Consider the following 20,578-nt stretch of genomic DNA (forward strand, 5'->3'; position numbering starts at 1 on the left):
TCCACTGCACGCTTCCACTGCACGCTCCGTAATGATACTCGTCAGATTATAATTCATTGTATCTACGCTAAGGTTCGTTTCCTCGATAAGAGCCGAGTATCTGTTCTGAAGTGAGACTCTGAATTACTCTACTTTCCCTCTCAGTGCTAGTTCATTGATTGGCTTCTTGCGTATCAGTTTCTGTCGTTCATTTTTCAAGTCTAGGCAAATTCCAGACCGTACTCTCGATGCAGTGACTATGGTCACTACATCGTACCTTTCCAACCACTTCCACATCCTGAACGATGCCTAGGTGTGCACTCATTATAAAGTCTATTTCGTTCTTATTTCCTCCATTTGGGCTCCTCCATGTCCACTTGTGGTTGCCTCATTTTCGGTAGAAGGTATTCAAAATCCGTAAATTATTGCGTTCTGCGAATTCTACTAGTAGCTCTCCTCTGGCGTTTCTAGTACCGATGCCATAACCTCCTACTGCCTGGTCTCCAGCCTGCTTTTTCCCTACCTTTGCGTTAAAGTCTCGCATCAGTATACTATACTGTGCTTTTACTGGATGTAGGCGCGTATCACCTTCATATTGTATCTTTTATTCAGTTTAATCACAATACCTACCACCCTTTCAATAATGCTATAGTTCTCCGCTATGTCGCCAGCTATGTTTCCGTGAATTAGGAACCCAATTCCCTGTTCTCTTCTGTCAGACAAGCCCCGATAGCAAATGACGTGCCCATTCTGAGCACCTAATAGGCCTAATCTGTCCTCCTAACATCACTGAGCCCTATTATATCTCATTTAACACCCTCTAGCTCCTCGAACAGTACAGCTAGACTTCCCTCACTAGATAAGGTTCTAGCGGTTAACGTTGCCAAACTCAGGTTCCGATGGCGGCCTGTCCGGATCCAGAGATTCTTAGCACCCTCTACTGCGTTGCAGATCTGACCGCCGCCGTGGTCAGTTGCTTCGCAGCTGCTGGGGTCTGAGGGCCGTAAGCTAATTGATGTACGCATGAGGGAGGTAGTGGCCAGATACTGCACCAAGGTGGCCAATCCTTCTCTGGTGAGGGAGTGCCTTCCCGGTGGTGGTTACCGGTGAGGCCGCACCCCAGGCCTCTTAATGCAGTTTCGTCACCACGCGGATTTTTTTTTATCCAGTTGGGAACGGCGCCTCACCGGGGTTCGAACCACGGACCTTTTGCATGCGAGGCGGTAAAATTTGTCACATGTGAAATGCATTACCACGCGTGCTTCTTTGAATAGCGAACATGTTTAATTCGGACGCGGTTCGATCTGCACACAGAAACTTTTTTGAGTGATGGCGTCATCTGTGTCACCTAGAGAAACGCGCTGGAGGAAGCAAGGGAGCAGGAAAAGAAATTGCAGTGAAGAGGATGAGAAAAAATAATTAAAGAAAACAAATATTCTTGGTAAGGCGGGGTACTAACCTCGATACCTGTAATTTGAAGGGGAGTGCCAATACCTCTCGGCTATCCAGAAACGATAGCAGAGCAAGCACATATGAATACCTTGTGATTGTTTTGCCGTGGGTAAGAGCGTGACAAAGGTACCGATAGGAAGAGAAACACCGAGAGAAATTTAATCTGAGAGAGAGAAAGAAACACGGAAATGGAAATAGACTCAGAGAGAAAGAATTGATATAAAAGAAGCGAGTGTCACAAAAAGAGAAAAATAAATAGAGAAGAGCCTCAACTTGGCATTTTCAGGCATAACTGCCCCTCTCTAGGCTCGTGTGGCCATATCTAGGCTTAACTGACCATCGCTTAGCTGGTAAGCTAAGGAAGGGTGGCCACTTTTTCATTTATTTGTAGTACCCTCATGGTATAAATGCATTGCAGAGGGGGGGGGGGGGGTGCGTAGAAAAAAAACGATAGAAAAAAGGCAGAACAAGAACAGTAAAATGGGAGCCTTATACAGAATTACCACCATCTTGCAAAGGACATTAGCGAACATATAGTAAAGCAAGTTACAAGCAATCTGAAAGAAGCAAACGCGCAATACTATATACAGTAGGCTTGATGGGACATTACCTTCTCCTTCAGGCTTAACACCAGCACTGTGAAGCAGTTCTTTTTCTGCTTGTTGTGTGTAACTGGTTCATTACACGTTTAACCAACGCCTTGGACAAACCACACCCTAATTTTTATGAATTCCTGCTTATAAGAAAATGCTCAGATAAAGTTTGGCGCGCAACGCGAATACGGTGTATTCTTGAAGAAACGCGGCACCACCAATAAGGCTGTAATTTTCAATGCCCAATGTATAACTGCCGACGCGCCTTACCACTGATCATATTACCAACGACCTATACGATTGTGCTCGATGTTGTCGCTGCATTTAGTGTGTTGCTACATTTTTTTTTGCGTTACAAATTGCATGGACAGTCTTGACGGATTTTCGCCGTCTTTGTGATGTCCAGTTTAAAGCCCAGACGGCCCATTTTTAGCGTGCATGGTGTTCTACCACAGGTAAACACGCGTAAGCGGGGATGACGAACGCTGCTGGAGGAGAGGCCAAACAAGCCGGCCACCTTCCGTCGCTCAGAGGACGAACGCCGTAACAACATCCCACCCGGAAAGCTTGTTCTCAAGGCACAGCTAATACCCCGCCTGTCATCAGCGTGCGTGAAAAGAAGCGAGTAAGAGGAAGGGGGGGGGGGGGTCAATACAGCGGCCAGTTTGAACATTGATTTTAACGGCACGTGTGATGTCACAGAAGCCATGAGCGCGTGGCTCGTATGCCAATTCTGCGTGAGTCACTCTCATTGCGAACGCATTGTGTGGAAATAATATTTATGCCTGGAGCGGCATTATTCTCTCACACGAGTGCTTTGTAATGTTACGTTGTGAAGTTTCGAATTAACTGCCAGCCTCACTTCGTATACCCTTACAATTTGTCGCTATACCGTATTTGTTACTTCGCCTTTGTGGTGAAACTGTGACTTTTTCTTTCTGGGCCCAAGTTGACGTGATCATCCGTTGCTTGCTTGAACTTCACAATCAATAATAATAATAATAATAATAATAATAATAATAATAATAATAATAATAATAATAATAATAATAATAATAATAATAATAATAATAATAATAATAATAATAATAATAATAATAATAATAATAATAATAATAATAATATATTATTATTAATAATAATAATAATAATTTTATTATTAACACTATTAATATTATGTACGATCTTACTTATCTGTGACAGGTTCTCCGTCACTATAATAGCCGTTCTACCTAGATGATTCATATTCGCATTTGTTTTTGTTATTTTTAAATGACTTACCACTTCCTTTGAAACAAAAGCTTTTCTTTACGCTCATGATACTACAATTTTAACCACTCCTCATAATCATATGGTGGTTTTAGGACGTTGAACCCCACATATCAATCAATTTTAACCACTCATGCTACAATAACGACGCTCTTGCTACAAGATCTACTCAACGCCACTTTAGATAATGCTCATTCATAATGCGAATCAAATGCATTACGCATTAATCTGTTGAACACTAATTTTAAGCTTTTTCATTCACTTCCGCTATTGCTCAACATAACGTTATTAGCGGTGACACCAGACTTGATTATTCATTTGCGTCCGCAAAGCATTTTGGTGTAGTAATAGATAAACACTGCAGTGTTTATCTGCAGAGAGCATGGTAACTGTTTAAGAAATCTCTTTCGGTATTCATGTGATTATTAGAACGCCTGGTTACTTTGGAACCGAAACGTTTTTTTTCCTGATATTCCGCGTTTATTCACAGTCATCTGTCGTACTGGCTATCATCATGCGGCAATACGTATCGGTCGCATCCAAGTTATCATATTAAGAAAGTGAACCCTTCGCTCACTACCATCGTCTGCTCACACGCTCAGCGCCTGACCGTCTAGCGCACGCGCAGTGGAACAACCACCAACTAGCTGAGTGCCTATTGAGAACGCCAGTGATTTGTCGAAGCCTGCGAACGCTTTGGCAAGAAAGCGTGATTAAACAAAAAGCTGCATTTAGGCAAAACATGACGCGATGCATTGCAGTTGCTTGTCGTCGTGTGCCCCAGCACGGTGACTAATCGATTTGAGTCATGGTCCTTTTTTAACGTCGGTCACTCACCACTCTTCGGTGCGTAACGAGCTGTTCTCAGGACTGACCACAATATATACGACTGAGGCTTATTTCATCATCATCATCATCATCATCAACCTGACTACGTCCACTGCAGGACAAGGGCCTCTCCCATGTTCCACCAGTTAACCCAGTCTTGTGCTTGCTGCTGCCAATTTATACCCGCAAACTTCTTAATCTCATCTGCTCACCTAACCTTCTGTCTCCCCCTAACCCGCTTGTCTTCTCTGGGAATCCAGTCAGTTACCCTTAATGATCAGCGGTTATCCTGTCTACGCTCTACATGCCCGGCCCATGTCCATTTCCTCTTCTTGATTTCAACTATGATATCCTTAACCTGTCTTTTTTTGTGTCATTTACGCTCGAAGCGACTTGTCTTCAGGAGATACTTTGGATAACCATCAAAGAACAGGTTTGCGAAGCGCCCCGTCGTGGTGGTCTAGTGGCTAAGGTACTCGACTGCTGACCCGCTGGTCGCAGGATCGAGTCCCGGCTGCGGCGGCTGCATTTCCGATGAAGGCGGAAATGTTGCAGGCCCGTGTGCTCAGCTTTGGGTGCACGTTAAAGAACCCCAGGTAGTCAAAATTTCCGGAGCCCTCCACTACGGCGTCTCTCATAATCATATGGTGGTTTTGGGACGTTAAACCCCTCAAATCAATCAATCAGGTTTGCGAAGCCTTGCTGGTGCCTCATGAAAAGTGGATCGTGAATGAACCGCTCACGTATGCGCATGGTTTCGCCTCCAGGCCTTCAACTAAAGAAAAAAAACAAAACAGAAAGAAAAGGTATAGCAGTGATAGTGCCATTTCCCACTATGCCCTGGTCAAGAACTGTCACCACAGATTCTTGGCGTGCGCCAGACAGTCGTGCGGTATGCGCTTTAAGTGCAGCGTTGTCATAAACTGCTTCGGTCGTTTTTGCTGATATCCACCTGCTTGCTTATACTAAAGGTCTTGCAAGAATCCAGGTTGTGCTCCTTAATTTTTTTACCGGGCGAATCCCTCAGCATACGAAATGCAAAGCAGCACTTGCCGTTACCTCATGGTTGCTCCTTCTTCGTTGTGGTTAATGAGTATCTGACAAGCTGAAGGAAGTAGGAAGGCCACTACATATAGATTCTAGGTAAGATTTCTGCCACTGTACAGAAAAATTATTAGTGAATAAAAGATCAGAAGAGGACCGATAGTTGTTTCGTAGAACACACCATCAAAATCTCTGACGGCCGTGCAGGTGTGGCCCATGCAATTTCTTTGAGCTGCAACCACTGGAAAGACGAACGGGTTTATATGATGATTATTATGTGGGGTTTAACGTCCCGAAACCACCACATGATTATGAGAGATGCCTTAATGCAGGGCTCCGGAAATTTCGGCACCTGGTGTTCTTAACGTGCCCCTAAATCTAAACACCTGGGCTCAAACATTTTCGTCTCTGAGGCGGAAATGTTGTAGGCCCGTGTGCTCACATTTGGGTGCACGTTAAGAACCCCAGGGGCCGAAATTTACGCAGCCCTGCACTACGGCGTCTCATAATCATATGGTGGATTTGGGAGGTTAAACCACACATAACAATCATCAAGCATTTTCGCTTTCGTCGAAAATGCCGCTGCCACAGCCGTGATTTGATCCCGTGACCTGCGAGTCAGCAGTCGAGTTCACAATGCGGCTGGGTGAGGACGGGCGAGACACTGCAACCACTTCGACCTCTGCATTAACAAGTATTGATTGTAACATTAGAGATCCCTAACCGGAGGCTCACATTATAATACTTTTTCGCATTGTCGAAAGGGTAAGTCAATGCCAAAATTTGATGAAAGTGCAGTTTTTTCACAGCAAAGGAATGCAGAAACGCGTCTGATGATTGAAGCACGGAATACCGATAACACTGGTAGGGCATGCATGAGGGAAATGTCCATAAACTTGTCCAAAGAAGTAATCAATTGCCTCAACTGTTATGATTCACGTGGACCCCATTACCATTGCTGGATTTATGGCTATGCCTATATTGCGTGGACATGCGCAGATAAGTTTTCATGCCTTCATTTTTGTCTACCATTGTGCGGATCGTCAGTCATTGCCCGGCGTTTCTGGTGAGTGTCCCGACCTCTTGCATCCGTTTTGCGTGTTTACACCCCTGTGTTTTTTATTCATATGAGGGTAACCGAACGCCGCAACTCTAGATGAGGAACTGCCCTCGTGGTGAACGCTTTAAGTTCTCATTTGCGTTCTGCAAGTGCCCCAGAAGCGTTTCTCAATGGTGTGGCTACATGCTTGCGCTCGCGAGTGCAGGCGCTCTAGCTTATAGACTCAGAAGTCTTCGCTTTGTAGAATAGAAGTCTGGCAATGCTTTTACTTCGAAGCAAAAGGGTGTACACATAGAACAACACATTAAACACAGAAAGCACGATGGCAAGAGAAAACTTCTACTCGATGTGTTATGTGGCCTGTAGATTAGCACTGCATGTGTGCAGCTAAACCAGCCTTTAGCGATGTGCCGAGGACGACTGCTCATTCCAGATTTTCAGCCCGTCATAAATCTGGTCGAACTTTGTGTTCCAGTCAAGTAGAATTTCAGGAATATCTGCGTCGGGACACTTGCGCCCGCCAAGAAGGAGCTGGTTACAGTGCATGTGCCACGGACAAGTTTTCGCCGTTCGGAGGCTCCGTATTCGATGGTCTTGCTACCGTTTCAAAAGAGTCATTTTTTCACAATGGTACAAACGTTCACATTCACACACGAACCCTTGTGACAATCGCCTGTAACTCAATTGCCACCATATAGGCGTAGTCATCCCGTATAGCTATAATATGAAGATGTATCCCCATTCTTAATGCTGCTTTCCCCGTTACCATCAGGCTGCTACAGCGCACTCACTACCTGCGACTCACTTGCCACTCACCATACCCGGTTTCGTAAGAAATAGGGGCTTAAGCCCACCTACTTGATTCGAATAGTGACGTTGTTCTTTTTACGTTGAAGGGGACTTTACGTACCATGGAATTGGTCTTTAGTAAACTGGCGCTCTTGTTTGCTTTCACGTCACCATCGTGAACATAATACACGATAAAACTATAATAAGATAGTTCCATCTCTTGACCTATGCATCAATATCCCGTTTTTTTTTCAGTATATTAAGTGCGGCCTTCCAAAACCCAAGATTGGTTTATTATAATATTAGTAAATATTAACACGAAGAACCGTCGTCACTCTGTGACCTGATCACGTGTGAGCTATATCATCATCACACTTTATGTGTGATGATATAGACATCATATACATCATATTTATGTCATTCATCATCACGTCAGTAATCTGACGTGATGATGAGTGGCATAAATATGATGTTTTCTGCACTCTTAAAAACATTAGTAAAAAAGTAGCAACCGCAAGCAAATACGTAGTAAGTGCAGCGCTTACCTTTCTTGGACTATTACTAGCTTTTTACTACCTGTGTACTATCTATGTTAGTAAACAGTTTTACAGTGTTAGTAAACAGTGCAGTCGTTAGTAACCTTCTTGACCCGTTACTACCTTTTTGATACCCGGCTGTTGCCTGTATAAGCCAAAGTAGTGTGCGATTCCGTTTCTAATAGTTTATGAGAAGAACCGCCTCGACGTATCGTTAATAAATAAAAAAATGACGCAGAATCATAAATAAAAAAACATTTGGTTTTGAATTACGCAACCGAGATATGTAAACGTCATTCTGATATTGTCCAAACGGAGAAGTACAAGTTAGCAAACCATAAGCAAGTGCTACATGCGCTGTAATGGAAAATTACAGCAAACTTATTAAAGTACGGCAAATTAACAAAACTGGCAGATCGAAATTATCCAGATGGTCACAACCAATCAGGAGGACGGTCACAATTATTCCATTGTGGCGTGTCTTCAAATACTATCGTTGTGTTGGCACGTAAAACACCAGAAACAGTTTCCGCCTTTTAACCACCAACATATTGGCAGTGCAAAGCATTCAAATGCACTGAAACTATGTTAGTGAGTTCAGTATCTTGTTTCGGACACTATGCCTTTTTGTGGCCGTTTGATAATAAATAAATATGACATACAATTTTTGATAAGTAAGGTTGATTAAGTTTCACGCCAAACACACGTTACCAGGCAGTTTGGTATATGAGCTCTAGGTTCACATTTGTTATAAAAAAAAACCTGAAACAAAAGTGCTCCCCTGTGCCAGACAAGCATCTTCGAAGTAGGGCTATATATACCCCACTCTTCATACTGTAGCGTAGTGAACTTTTAGTTCAAAGAATTCTTCGGGTTCATGACACACCACAGAATATTACCCGAAGTTGTGCAGTTATGAGACATTGATTGACTGACGTTAGCAATGGAGAGATAATATGTCAAAATGAAGGAACAGGGTAGTATTGGTTACTACTTTTTTCTTGAAAACTTTAAAATTTATACGCATGGTTGGTAACGGCTAGGGTAGTAACAGTCACTAAATCGCGATAGCATAACAGCAAAGGTAGTAACTTTTACCACCCTCGCAGTTACTAACTGCACTTACTGCCAGGGCTGTAACATATGTTAAAAAAAATTGCCCGCAGCTTCGCTCGGGGGAACACTGAGGAGGATGCGGACCATATAATTGGTTAACGAGGTGTTAAAGTGCGACTTACTTGGGTCGATGGCTAAATTGGTTAACGTGGTTGTGAAATGGGGTGTTAAATTGCGACTTACTTGGCTCGCTGGCTAAATTGGTTAACGTGGTTGTAGGAGGGGGTGTTAAATGAGTGAACACGTACACACGTATGCGACAGGGCGGCGCTGGTCGAAGGGACGTCGATCATTGTGTTTGTGGATTCGTTGGAATTCATTTCACCGCGACCTTGGACGTCGACGCGCCGTACAAACCAACCGACGAGCGGCAACTGAGCGAGCGAGCGCCGACCTTGAGTATATATACAGCACGACGGCGCATGCACTGTCAGCTGTTGAATGTTCTCGAAGCGCGACGCCACATGCGCGTCCACTGGAGAATCAGGAGAATTGTAGATGTCGAACGCGGTGTGTAGAGGAGGAAGGGTGCACAGATGGTGGAGGAGTGAAGCGCGCGCGGTGTGTAGAGGAGGAAGGGATGCACAGATGGTGGAAGAGTGGGCGACGGTGCGACGGCGCATGCGCGCGCGTCAGCTGTCGAATGTTCGAGAAGCGGTGCGGACGGTGCACTACAAGGCGCAAGTATAAGATGCTCCGCATCTAAAAAACATTACTGCCCGAAAGTTAGCAAGTACTACTACCTTTTCTTTAAGAGTGTGTGATCACGTGATGCACACGTTTCACGCTCACGTCGACGGTCACTTCGCGCGTTTCGAGAGGCCTGAGGCTTTGCAACAAAAATATCCCCATCTAGATGTCATCTTAGGCTGTCAGCACCTTTTACAGAGAGGCACGAACATTACACTTGAAAGACAGAAGCGAAAGACTAATCTTAGGTACCATTTCCCGGTGTTCAGCATAGCTCACAGAAGATAAATACAGAAGGACATCATATACTTGTAAAAGGAGGCATCGAAAGTCCAGGAGAGTTTTTCATGAACGCATTAAAGAAAAAAATGAACCGGGGAGGACAATTCAAACCGTCCCAAACAGAATCATACTCCTGAGCAGCAACGTTTTCCGACAGAAATGGTTCGAAGAAGTTATGGAATTGCAACGATTAGGCGACTTTCCTCGAGCAACGCCTCAGCGTGTGATGGACAACTCGCCAGTGCGCCTTCACCCCGTCGACAGCGGCAGTCTGCCGATTGCTTGTTTCCACGCCGTGTTTAAAACCCCTCGCCGTTGTACCGTTGTTTTTTCTTTCTAATAATTTTCGTTGTGGGTACGTGCTACTAGCCATTTTGTTCTCGTAATAGCCTGCTATCACTCTTGCAGCTACGGCTCGTAAAGATGGCGCTACCGTATTCCTCCCTTTCTACTGCTTCAATATTTGGTAACTTTGCTAAATGAATACCGTTCCTAATGCTCCGATTCTCGTTGAGTATTGTAATTTGTTTGTGTGGTGCTTGGGCCTTTGTACCGGAGTGATTTGCGTTTTGTGTATCTTATGTTGGAACCTTCCACTGGAAGGCAAGTGCTTTTGCGAAACCTTGACAAGAATAGCAAAAGTAAACGATTGTTGGCGTTTAGATAGTGATTTATCTTTCGTTGATACGCAGGAATAAACAGGCATCAAAGCAAAACGTAATTTGTTGTGATAGTTCGTCAACAACTATCTGTATTTTTCTAAGGCATGTGTACACTTTCACGGTATACTTCAATGCCAAGAAATTTTATGTTTTTTGCAGCTGTTTGGTATTGCGAAAGTTAAGGGTGCATCATCTAGTCAAGTATTTGTATCTACATCGTCAAAGGTGAAAATCACTTCTGTCACTTCTGCATTGGGGTATTGTAATCAATACAAGACAGGTTTCATATCTGACTACCGATGCGAAGCACCAGTTAGCATTTCGAAATGATTGATTTTAAAAAGCCTAACTGACTGCACCCCTAAAAATTGACACTAAAGAGAGTGATCTAACCTGCCTGAGTAGTACTTTCATAACTTCCAGTGCCAAGGCTGAGACGCGCACAATACCTGATTTCCCAAATCCCAATGAGGCTTCGACCTTCCATGAGAGTTATATCACTCCCTATCGAATAAGTAACATTTGCGCAACGCTGCGCTGGAACAGCGCGCATGTACAGTTCAGCATTCAATGATGCATGGCGGTTTTAGACATTCGCCCATGTCGCAGTTCGGTCTTTCGGGTTCCCTTCTAAACCGCGCTTTGTTTCCGCGATCATTGTACAACGAACTGCAACCGCTCTCGATAGCTCTTCCGGGGTCTTCTTTCCCCCCTAACTGCGTTAGAAGCCATTCATTATAATTTACAACGAAACAAGACTGACGCACTGTGCTCCGAGAACGGATCTCGTCAGTGATCACAAAAGAGCGAGCATAAAATTGAGTTTCGGTATATCGACCCCCCTCACCCTTGTTTCCTCAGCATCCTGTTTCGCTGCTGGCTTACCTCATCTCGGAAATGTGTTTTTGTTCGTCTGCGGTTCCTTTTATTCGGCGCCTACTATGAACGCTTGAAATGCTTGCGTTGCAGCTGAATCGGTAACTAGAAGGTGTCGGGCCTATTTATTGCTGTTGCATCTGACTTGAACCCTGCTTGATGTAACCGCAAGTTGTTTCTTTAATGCTATACGCTGTGATAATGAAGTGAGGCACTCGTAGCGTTGTGGCTGCTCCAAAAGGCAGTAAATAGTGCTGAAACATCCAAGTAGCTCAGAGAGGTTTTAGCTCGACCTAATAAACTCGCGTTGCGCTTTAGATTGTGCCTTGGAAGGTGTTTACGTTAGCGGAAGCTTTCGAAGAATTAGATCAAGTAGTGGCGCTAGGGGCACCTTCCATATCGCTGTTGATCGAGGTAGTACTTCCAGTAGTATATCGCTTTGTAGTAACATTAGGCACAACAAATATGGAAAAGATTATGTCGTGCTTTTAAAGTTGAAACACTTTATGGGCCCGGTGTGTGACGCTGCACATGGGTCCCTGCTGTGTCTAAAAACTGGAATAACGATGGCTTCTTTTCGAGGCCGAGAGCACTTCGCCGGAAACAATGCGGCAATATTAGGAACTGGAGGGCTTCTTTAGTTAGGACAGGTGTTTCAACATTTCAAATGCGACATGGTCAGAGCATGGGGTGGATTTGGTACAGCATAATAGCGTGGCATGTAGCTCAGCTAAACAGAATATTTTTGTATGCCTCATTTTTTGCGAATGTCCGCTCTAGCTTCTATTTTTCAATTGATGTTTCGTATCGATAAAACGCTTCAAATTTGTCTACGTTTATCGACGCGTCATGCCGTCCTCACTGTTCATCATAAACGTGCATGCACCACAATAATCGAGTAATTGCCATTACTTGCCACTGGTTGACACTGTTCGTATTACCAGTTAAAGGCTCCCTGCTATTGAATCAAACAGTATGTTTGGCTCAGGGATACGGTCAGAATTCTTGACGAAAGTTACCTAGGCGCTCAATTTTCTTATCTCAAAGGAGAGAGAAAAGGATGGATCTATTCCATAATGTCGCCCACTGTAGTGTCAGGCGACGAGAAGCCTTTCACAGCCCCACCTGTCCCCTGGTAAGGTTAGATGTGCGAAGCATGAATGTAATAGGTTGATAAGCCAGTCTTCAGCAGTTCTAGACGTTTAGCGGGACGGCCTAGTGCTCTCGCATAGTTGAGTGCGAAGTACTCGAAATCGTTAAACATTTTAGGGGCGAAGCTCCTTATAGCAGCACCCGTTCGTCCCTCGTAACCGCTGTAGTATGTAACAAGTAAAACATTTTGACCTCCAAAGTGGTGCGGTGAGAGATTTATTCTCTGCGTTGTTGAACAATAAAAAAATGCTCAATGTACATGCCAATGGCCTGCTAATGGCGAACGAGAGACAGGAGCATTCGACTTTTAGTTAACGCGCACGCTGCAATCCCCATTACCAGCCATTGCATGTACATTGAGCACTATCTGACAAGAAAGGTCTGCTACGTTATACTCGCTGGGTGTAACCTCCTTAGCTTTAGAAAGGTATAGCGAGCGTTGAGTCGCAGTGCCATGAATAGAATGAACTACTATATACCATGAATGAACTCGAGGTGGTTAAAGGTGGGAAGTATATACCAAGCGCAAGCCGTAAGAAAGTAAAAGCCAAAATCTCCTGTCTATCGTTTCCCATTAGCAGTCATTCGCATGTACATTGAGCACTATCTGACAGGAAAAGGTTGCTACGTTATACTCGCTGGCCGTAACATCCTTGGTTTTAGAAAGGTTTAGCGAGCGTTGGGCCGCAGTGCCACGAATACAGTGAACTAGTATGTGCCATGAACTCGAGGTGGTTAAAGGTGGGTGTAGACCCGAAGCGCAAGCCGTAAGAAAGTGTGCGTGTGCCACCTCTCATTTAGTCCTTGGAATGTCCGCTGGATGGCGGTGCTTCTATATGGGGAATATATGATGAAAATATGTGAGATGGTGGTACTTGGAGTGTTGAAGAGATGGACGAACAGACACACAGACAGATGCATGGATGGACGCATGAACAGACGCAGGGGCGAATGCATTGACGAACGCAAGGACGGACGCACGAACAGACGCACGGACGGGTGGATGGACGCATGGACAGTCACACAGACGAACGCATGGACGGACGGAAGCAAGAACGAATGGACGGACGAATGCTTCGCCCCACTCTCCATCATTCACTCCATGGATATGCTGCCAATTTTTTTTTCTAAACACACAACACTAAGCACTCTAAATCCTTTACCACTTTTTCTAAACGCAATGTCTTGAATCTTCCAGCTTAGTTGCTCTAATTATTGTGAATACGGCCTTATCAAGTGTGAGGCCCACAGGACGGCTTTCAGCTCTTCCGCAGTAGAATACTGCTACGTAGCGGACGTATCAGCGGTGAGAAGGCGACAACGAGGAAGTGGACTGTCAGTTGATCGTAAATAGATTATTTTTAACCTGTTATCAAGGAAGAAATTTATGAAAGCTATCCGGCTCTTGGCCAATCCCCCACTGTGGGTATGTGCGACATCATCAAGGATCTTGACTTGACTTGATCGTGCTGTTCTCCATATTAGTCGATGCTATACGCATCTGTGTGATATGTATATTTTCAATGGACACGCCTCGTGTCATTTTTACGCACCATCTTTGTGGCGGAGGTGCTGGGTACTTCCCTGTCTTCATCACGAAGCTCCGCAACGGCCACATCATTTTAAGTCCAACCATGTCACAGGTTCCACAACCATCGTCTTTACCACCTGCCCCTTCCGTGACTTCTACGTACGTCTTTCTACCTCCTGCTCGTGATCCCGGTGTATTTTCCGGTCAGGATGGCATTGACGTCGACAAATGAATCAACCGGTACGAACGGGTCAGCGCAAGCTATAGGTGGGACCCGACTCCTATGCTTGCCAATGTGCTTTTTTACATCGATGGCCCACCGCGGGTGGGGTTCAAGACGCACGAAGCGGATATTACAAGATGGGAGTTCTTTAAAGAGAACATCCGCGACCTTTTTGGTGACACCGTTGGGCGGCTGATCGTAGCGCGTAATCAACTCGCGGCTTGTGTGCAGACGTCGACAGAGTCGTACGTCACGTACATTCACGACGTCATTGCCCTGTGGCGCCAGATTGACGAGCACATGAGTGAGTCTGAGATAGTGGCCCATGTGCTGAAAGGCATAGCAGATGACGCCTTTAATCTTCTAGTGTACAACAACGTTGCAGCCGTCGACGCCATTATTAAAGAGTGCCGGCGGTTCGAAGAAAGCAAGAGCCGCCGTATTACTCAGCGATTCACCCGGCTGCCCAACACGGCCGCAACCTCATCGTGTAAAGCCGCCCGCCAGTCCCCCGCGTATGACAACGTAACCTACATTGCTCGTCGGGAAATCGAGGCCGCCTGTGCGGCTCCTCTTGAGCCATCCATTTTCAAACGCTCGCCTCTGACCAACAACAGTCGTCAGTGGCGTTAATACAAGCTGTGGTGAGGCAGGAGTTTGTGAACCTCGGCCTTCCGTCAGCATGTCCCTTGACTCGCCCTGAAGTCCCATCTTAATCCCCAGGACACGCTCACCGTTTACCTCACCGCTCACCGATGCCCTTCCGTAACCCTTCGGAATGGCGAACACCCGACTACCAGCCTATTTGTTTTCCTGCCACCAGCCTGGGCACGTTTGTCGCTATTGCTGCCGCCGATGGTCGAACCAACCACGTCAGACCTTCTCTACCTCTGCGGAACTTCACCCGAAGACCCCTCGGCGTTCAGCCGCCGCACCCTTCAATTTCTATTCGTCGTCATCTTACGAGCCTTCCACTGATGCCCATTTGCCCGGTCGCCGCTACACTGACGCCCCTTCGTCAGGTCGCCGCAGCTCCCGCTCCCCGTCGCCGCTACGTTGCAAATTCCGCTCTCCACCGCCTCGGCGCTTTTCCTCGCCGAGCTTCTCTGGACGGTCGCAGCAGGAAAACCAGATATTGCAGCTTATAGAGGTAAAGCTGCAATACCAATGACGGCCGAAAATCCTTTAATGACGCTTTCCACGCACCACAGCCTGCTTGAAGTACAAGTCGACCATGTTACTGTGACCACCGTCATTGACACAGGTGTGCACCTGTCTATTATGAGCGCTTCTTAACGCTGCCACTTGCAAAAGATTATGACGCCATCTACGACACAGGCAATACGTGTTGCCGATGGCGGTACTGTACCAGTAATCGGAATGTCCACTGCTCGTGTCAGCATTACCGGTCGTCACGCCATGGTCCTTTTTTTGCCGTGCTAGCAAGTTGCCCTCGTGACCTCATACTTGGCCTTGATTTCCTTTCGCCACACTCGGCCTTAATTGACTGTTCGTCTGGTACCCTCAGCCTCAATCTTCCCATCTTTGCCGACTACTATACAAAGCCCACCAGCCGCTTGAGCCCAATCACTTTCATTCGCCTGTCACCTCGTGCCATCCCGTACGTGTCTTTGTCATCGCCCCTCTCATTCCTGACGGTGATTATATCGTTACGCCGATTATTGACGTGCTGCTGACGCGCAGTGTTACTGTGCCCCATACCATCGCGACCATAGCGGATAACTGTGTGTACCTTCCGCTCCTTAACTTTGGTTTCACTCCTCAAGTGTTGCCCCGCCAGATGTTTCTAGCCCAGCCAACTGCCATAACAGGGGACGATCTCAGTGTTGTCGCTGTATCTGCTCCTGATCGAAGCGCAGTCTCGTGGTCATGCAGCTCAGACCATGCTATTTTTCGAAACATGATTGGATCGGAGCTTTCGCCTCACCAGGCCGACGCTCTCTGCCAGGTTTTGACCTCATACAGTGACATTTTCCACACCCACGATGGTCCCTTGGGCCAAACTAAAATTGTCACTCACCGAATCAACACTGTTGACTACGCCCATTCACCATCGGCCGTATCGCGTGTCAGCGTCCAAGTGAAAAGTGATTAAAAAAGAAGTGGCCAAAAGTTTTATGAAAAACGTAATCAAACCATCATCGAGCCCTTGGGCATCTTCCGTGGTGTTAGTAAAGAAGAACGACGGCTCATGGCGTTTCTGCGTTTATTATTGCCAGCTCAACCAAATTACCAAAAAAAAATACGTGTAGCCTCCACCACACATTGACGATGCCCCCGATTGCCTCTATGGCACCACCTTCTTTTCATCTCTCGACCTCTGATCTGGCTACTGGAAAATTGCTGCAGATGACATGGACCGAGAAAAGACCACCTTCGTTACTCCTGACGGTCTTTACCAATTCAAGGTCATGCCCTTCGGTCTCTGGCAACGCTCCAGCGACCTTCGAGAGAATGATGGACACGCTCCTACAATATTTTAAACGGTCAACAAGTTTGTGTTACCTGGACGACGTGATCAATTTCACACTTACCTTCGCAGCCCACCTTAAACGCCTTTCGACCATTCTATCCATCTTTATACGGGTCGGCCTGCAGCTAAATTCCTCCAAGTTCCACTTCGCTCTTCGTCAGATTACCGTGTTGGGTCACCTTGTTGGCGCGGCCGGCGTACGACCAGACCCGGCCCAGTCCCACGCTCTACCCATGATGTTCGCAGTTTCGTGGGCCTCTGCTCCTACTTTCCCCGCTTCGCGAAAAACTTTGTGGCACTCGCATGGCCACTCACCAAGCTTCTTAAACAAGACGTCCTATTTTGCTGGGGCCCTCTTAAAGCTGACGCCTTCTCTCAGCTAATCACCGCTCTAACGACACCTCCTATTCTTGCACATTTTGACCCCAATGCTCCTACAGAAGTGCGAACAGACGCGAGTGGTCACGGAATTGGTGCAGTTTTGGCGCAAATACAGCGGGGCAACGACCATGTAATCCCGTTGCCGTCTGCTTTCAAAGTCTGAACGCAATTACTCTATCACAGAACGGGAATGTCTTGACCTTGTCTGGGAGGTTTTGAAATTCCGTCTTTACTTGTATAGATGGCTTTCCGTGTCATCACAGATCATCACGCGCTTTGTTGGTTTTCTTCCCTGAAGGACCCCACTGGACGACTTGGCCGTTGGGCATTACGCCCCCAGGAGTATTCCTACTGGGTTGCTTATAAGTCTGAACGTCTCTATCTGGACGCCTATTTCTTATCACGCTACCGTGCCCGACGAATCGGACATCGAGCCTAGCCTCAGCGTCATGTCAACGTCCCAGTTTCTTCAGATTCATGATCAACAACATCGTGATGCTTCCCTGCGACAACTTATTGACCATCTAGAATCTGCTCTGAAGGACACGTCGCTTCGCATGTACGTCCTCCTGAATGGCACGCTGTACCTTCATAGCCTCCAGCAAGATGACCCTGAGCTGCTTCTTGACGTGCCGAAACATTTGCGTTCAACTGTGCTGCACGAGCTTCACGATGAACCAGCTGCTGGTCATCTGGGTGTATCTCTGACGTACAACCGTGTGCGTAGCCACTTCTTTTGGCGTGGTCTCGCCAGGTCCGTTCGCCATTACGTGTCCTCCTGCGATAAATGCCCACGGACGAAGCGACCTACTGCACCCCCGGCTGGACCGATCTCCATCCCAACCGAACCTTCCTTCCGTGTTGGTATAGATCTTCTTGGTCCTTTTCCTGAGTCGAAATCGGGCAACAAGTGAGTCGCCGTTGCTATAGACTACGCGACTTGGTGCGCCATCACTTGAGCGCTCCGCACCAGCACCGCTACTGACCTTGCGGACATTTTGCTCCACAATGTCTTCCTACACCATGGTACTACTCGTGAATTACTCATGGATCGCGGCCGCACATTTTTTCCCGAGCAATCGACGATCTTCTGCGTTCTTGCTCGACGCAGCCCAAGTTGACCACTTCCTACCATCTCCAAACAAATGGCCCTACTGAACGCCTAAATTACACCCTCATGGACATGCTCGCGATGTATGTCCTCCGACCATCATGACTGGGACCTTGCGCTACCTCACGTGACCTTCGCGTACAATTCTTCGCGCCACGACACCACTGGTTATTGACCCTTTTCTTTGGTCTATGACCGTGATCCGACGTTACCACTCGACACCCTACCTCCAACCACTGCAACGCCGTCAACCGAATATGCACGCGACGCTGCTGCTCGTGCCAACCATGCACGTCAGATTAAACGCTCTAGACTTTCGGCTTCACAAGCCACCCAGAAAGCCATCTACGACAGCCGGAATGTTGATGTTCGCTTGTCACCTGGTTCTCTCGTTCTCCTGTGGTGCTCAGTTCGTCAAGTTGGCTTATCAGAGCAGTTGTTGTCTCGCTACATGGGCCCTTACAGTATAATCCGCCAGGTAACCGACCTCATCTATGAGATCATTCCTGCATTTGAGACCACAAGTCTGCCTGCCACCACACCAAGTGATGCTGTGCACGTCAGCAGGCTAAAACTTTAGCACCTGCCTACTGAAGACCGTAATTAATATGCACCGAGACGGTGCTTTTAGCGCCGGGGGGGGGGGGGGGGGGCAAATGCTACGTAGCTGACATATAAGTGGTCAGAAGAAGACAACGAGGAAGTGGTCTGTCGGTTGTGCGTGCTGTCCTCCATCTTAGTCGATGCTATACGCATCAGTGTGATATAGATTCTAAATAGACACGCCTCGTGTCATTTTTACGTAACAATGCCTAGGCTTTTAAACCATTACCCACTATTCATAAACACACAGAAACTCGGAATCTGTAATCGGGATGGCTCACAGCTCTCCCATAGTTGAGTACGAAGTATTCGAAATCCTTAACCACTTTTTCTAAACACAGTAGTAATGTTCTCTCCATTAAAGCATGAAGGTGAGAACGTCGGCATCACGTGTGAAATATTCAACCATAAAAAGGTCAATAGGCTCAATAAACTTTTATGAAACTAGACATACTCAGTAATTGGAAGGAAACAATGTACGAAGATAAAAAGAAAACGCCAGGCCTGCGCGGAAGTCGCAGCATAGTCACAGCGAAAGCTAGAAAAGTGGCCTTTCAGAGCCTTTTCAAAACACTCATTGGGTAACTACTGCAAGCACACTTGCTTGGTACCCACTAGGGCATTCATAATAAAACTTTGGGCAGTAGGCCGACATTCGCTATGCTATTTTTCATCATTTTTCTGAGAAGCGTGGTATCCGCTAAACACTTGCTAGGAATTTTGTGCCAATTGTCCATGCAGTGGCTGACGATGATGAGGAACTATGGCAGAAGTGGGTATGCGCCACAGTTAATAGTGGAACAAGAAAAAGCTTTTGTAATGGGTCAAAACATAGGACGGCTCACTCGTACCGATATTCGCATTGTGCGACGACTGGTTGTTTCGTTGATTGAAACAGCTTTATAAGTTGTCTTAACGCGATCGATTTTTCGACATGAAGCCTGCCTAAAACAAGTTTCTCATCAAGTCTCAAGCACTGGTGTAGCTCAATGATAGAGTACTGGGCTGGCACCCAGCGTATTCGAGTTGGAGCTCCACTGTGCTAGGTTCTTTTTTTTTTCTAATTTTCAACCATGTGGTTACGGACACCTGTGGCAGCGGACAACTGCGCATGACCCAAGTTGTGATCTAATAACAGCTTTCACAGTGAAAAATGCAGTGCAACCTAGCGCTGCATTTTTTACTCATCTGCCAGCTGATACCATCGTGTGTTATTCATCAAGATTATTGCTTGATGTTGCTGAACTATCAGTTATGTTTTGGGAAAACCAAATTCTTGTTTATTGAATGCCGCTTGTGCCAACAATTCAATTATCTGTTTTGCATTCTTCAAGGCAAAAATTGCTGTTGACTTAAAATATAATAAAATAACATTTATCTTCAGCTTTGGCCTCAAGTGTTGTACATATAGGTTTATGCTTCACGGTCATCGAAAAATTTACGGTCGTGAAAAATTCGGCGGATACCACGTACCAAAGAATCCGCGCTATGCAAAGTATGTGGAAGAAAGGTAACCATGTTGCATTTTTTTATTGAGCTAGCGAGACGTCATGAAATGACGCTAAATATAGGTACAAATGTTGCACGCACCTACATTTGTTGAACAGTTGCAGATGTTCGTATAACCAGTTTGCAATTGCACGACGATGTCAACTGGTATATGCGTATTAGCAACATGAGAAGCTGATATGAAGCGCTGATGCTCACGAAGATGCTTGCCCTGGACAATGCTACCTAAATCAACTTCAACGCATGACAACTAATTACGTCTGACGTTACCCGACGTGACGGCTGTATCAAAATCGTGCATATGTAGTGTTTATATGATTGGGTAGGCAGCACTGAAAGCACTGTTACCGTTTTACGAAGATTTGCGTCTATATGAAAAGTAGTTCCAAGACTTGGCG

Source organism: Rhipicephalus microplus, chromosome 5 (assembly GCF_043290135.1).
Source record: "Rhipicephalus microplus isolate Deutch F79 chromosome 5, USDA_Rmic, whole genome shotgun sequence".
Lineage (NCBI taxonomy): Eukaryota > Metazoa > Arthropoda > Arachnida > Ixodida > Ixodidae > Rhipicephalus > Rhipicephalus microplus.